A 4,235-nucleotide genomic window follows, 5' to 3' on the forward strand; every position below is an offset into this window, starting at 1 on the left:
TGTACACCCCTACCGTTAAGCACTACTATCAATCGCTACCGCACTTATTAAACTCATCATTCCCTTGTAATTATATCCATTATCACATCACTATTAGTCACTATCATTATTGTGGTTACTTCTTATTATCAGCTACCTCAACTATCACACAACAATTGCCACTAACACCATCGTCAATCACTACACATTCTTCAGTTATTACTATTAGCACCGTCATTTATTAACATCAATTAACTCCATCACTAACCACTTTCACTATCACAACAAACACTACCATCATTATGAGACTAACCACCATCACCACGAACCACTTAAATAGTTATAAAGGAACATAAATGTTTCATTTTAACTAATTAGTTAGTAATTTTAGTTATTAAATTAATATTTTTTTGAAAAAAATAAATTATGCACATTCAAAGGTTGAAAAAAAATTCTTAATTATTTAGTTCAGATCTAGAGATAACATCTTAATTATTCAGATGAGCATTGAGATTGTATTGATGTTAATGCAAACAAAGTGGTATTAGTCTCATTTAAATTATCCCATTTTGGTTACTGTGTAGTTAAGATTGAATAGCACAGTTTACTCTTTAAATAAATTTTAATCTTTGCTTTTAGAAATAAAATTTGTATCTAATGGAATATAAGTTCTTTTAGGATGCAAAAAAAATAAGTTGTAATGATTTAAAAATATAAATTTATGACCAACAAAAAAAACATTTGCCCAGAGGAATAAAAATTAATGACAAGCACAAAATAGGGGAAGAAGTGCAAATGACCTAATACATAAATTGAGGTATAATTCTCTTATAGCTTAGATAGAAGAGAAAAATTCAAAAATCACTGTAGTTTTATAGCTAATTATCAAGCATAATTGCATACTTATAGTTACAATATTTACCGCAAGTTTTTTTTTATTGCAAGGTATTTGTATTTTTGATTAATTAATGTGTGATATTTCGAATTCTCATTATTAATGAAATCCAAATGATCCATTGTATTTATTTTCACAATAAATATAATCAAGGCGAAAATAAAGAAAATATAGGGGTGTATTTAAAGATACAAACCACCGAAATACAGATATGTAGACGTGGATACAAAATTACAAAAATATAGTCAAACAAAAATACACACGTAAGAATACAATTAAATAAAGATATAAACACCGAAAATACATCTCATACCTTAAAAAATTAAAACATGCATGGCGAAATACAAGAGTTTCGTGTTGGAAGAAAACCGTCATTTTTAGGGGTGTGCAAAAATCGAATCAACCGATAAATCGAATTGAAAAAAGTGCCATTGATTTATTGCTATTTGATTATTTGGTTAACGAATTTTTAATGATTTTATAAAAAAAATTATCGGATTACCGGTTCTATTTTGATTTTTTAATATTGGATTATTGGGTAAACCGATAGTAGTAATTTACTGTGTAAATTTAATATATGTCAGATATTATAGTAATATTTTCAAGCTATAGCAGTAGATTTAGACTTTCAAGTTATAACATTAAAAATTTCAGGTTCTAGCAAATAATTTTTAAAAAAAAACTGTTTTCAATAATTGAAAAAAGTTGTTTAAATAAAATAAAGAGACAAAAGAAAAATGAAAAAAAAATGTTTTTAATGAAAACAGGTAATAAACTGAAATTGTGGTGTTAATTTAATTTGAATTTATTGTAGATAATTAATAAATAGCACGAATTAAGGGATTTAAATTAGTTAAGATTATTTAGTATCCTTACTTCACTCAAATCAATTAAAATCAAATAAAAATTCAGATTTTATCTTCTTCTTTTTTCAACGTTTCTCTCTCTTCAATTTGCAACAAAAAAATTCAACGTTTCTCTCTTCAATTTTCAACAAAAAAAATTCCACATTCGAGTAATTGAAGTTTTTTTCATCTTTGAAAATTCTTGATTTTGTTGTGATGGACAACTATGTAACAATTTTAATCAAACATGGTGAAAGATGGGATCCTTCGGGTTAGTATTTATTATTGTTTAACGTTTGTTTTAGAATGATAGCGAAATGAAACAAAAATGATCAAACTGTCGATTAATTGAAGGTGGAGTCATAATTTGTTAACTGTTGATATCATATTATGTTTACTGTTGTGAAATGTAAAAAATTTAGTGTTTTTTTGTTTATTTTGTATACGGTTGTTGTTTTGTGAAATTATAAATTTAATGTGATTTTATGAATAAATTTGATAGAATAAATTAAATGAAATTTGTATGAAAGTGTGCTAATTATTCTGTAAAAATAATTTAATTATAATGTTGACGAATTTATGAAAATTTATTTTATTTGATAATGAATTTGATAGTATAAGTCGAATGAATTATGTATGAAAAGTGTGTTAAGAAATATGTAAAAAAAAAATTGGAATTCTTGACGAAGTGTATTACAAGTGTTTTAAATTGGTATTAAATGTGAAATTGTTGAGTTTATATTAGTTTTGTTATTTCTGTATAAAGTTGGGTGACAGTAATTAATTATTTGGGACGAGAAATGTATATAGTTTGAATGAATAATCGTTTTGTATGAAATGTGTATTAAATGAGTATGAAAATGTATAAATTTGGTATGAATGCTGATTGTTGTATGAAATGTGTATTAAGTGAGTATTAAATGTGAAATATTATGTTTTGTATGAAATTTGTTTTGTAATGTACTGTCTGAATGATATTTGTATGAAAAAATAATGACGAGTGTGTATAATTTTGTTGTTATTCTAATGATTTTTATGGATGGAATTTGTATTGCCTTTGGAATGAAAATTAATATTATTTAACATATTTCGAATTGATTTGTATAATGTTAGACTAATTGTTTTTTTTTTAATGAAATAGAGAATTATGTTGATTTTCAAATGAAATGAATTATATATGAAAGAGGATTGCTGATGTGAAATTCAAAAGGTCCAAAGTTACTTGCAATAGATGTTATCAAGTTGGCCACAACATGAAGCATGTTCAAGTTATCTTGTGCAAAACTAATGACTGTTTATTTGTTTAGACTATATATAAAAAAAAATTTATTTTGTCGTTTAGATTAATGTTTTGTTTTGATATGAAACATAATTGATTTGAAGTGCATTATAAACTTAATGTTTAATATACCGTTCATTCTTTATACACTGTTCATTCATTAATCATACAGATTGCATACTGTTAAAAATAAATTCTAGCTTAATACATAAGATAGTGTATATATTAGTGATAATTATAAAAGGTAATTATGGTATCCTGAGTATTTAATGTAAGTTTACATGAATATTAATTTGGTTTTCAACTGGTGTCCTACTATAAATAAATTTAAAACAAATTGTAGTTAGTGTTTCATTCCCACACTAACTTCAGTTGTACACATATCAATATTAATCAAAATTTCATACACGTTTTATCCAAACAACATGTATAAAAATTGATAAATTCATATATTCACACAATTTATACCATTTGTATATCAATATTATATCACAATTCATACAATGTCCAACAATAAAATATTAAACTCATAGGCATACACGTATTAATCAGATTTCATACACATTTCATCCAAAAACATATTTAGAATATAAAGTAAGCATAATATGATATTTTTTTAAAGAAAAAATCAGTAGTTTGACAAATCATACCGTTTTCATACCAATTTAATAATTTATACCATAAACACAGTTAATAGACAATCACACCAATGTTAAAACGCAATTCATACCATTTGTATACCATTATTATATCACAATTCATAAAATTTTCAAAAATCAAAACATTAAAGCGTAGTCATACACATATTAATCAGATTTCATCCAATAAATGTACAGTTTAGAAAACACACTGATTATTTTCAAAATAGTATCTTGAAATTGTAATAGGTAATCAGTAATTCATATGTAAATAGTATCTGCCTGAAAGAAAACATATGATATTATATATCATCAAATACTTAAACACAAAAAAAATTGTCCAAAAGTTAAAAAAAATAACTTTTTGTTGTTCTTCTTGTTGATGGTTTTGAAGATGCTCCAACTTCTACATTTGTTTTTTTTTTCCTTTTTTCTTTTTGATTTTAGTAACAAAATCAAAATCGGAATCAAAAGGGGTTTCAACAATTTTCCCCTTCCTCTTCTTCCCCTTTGATTTGTAGGGGCGACCTTTTTTTTTCTTCATTTTTTCTCTCTTTGTCGCTCCTTCAACTTAGATGAACCATCCGTCGCCGAATTTT

The sequence above is a fragment of the Solanum tuberosum genome, unplaced genomic scaffold (genome assembly GCF_000226075.1).
Source record: "Solanum tuberosum cultivar DM 1-3 516 R44 unplaced genomic scaffold, SolTub_3.0 scf00175, whole genome shotgun sequence".
Lineage (NCBI taxonomy): Eukaryota > Viridiplantae > Streptophyta > Magnoliopsida > Solanales > Solanaceae > Solanum > Solanum tuberosum.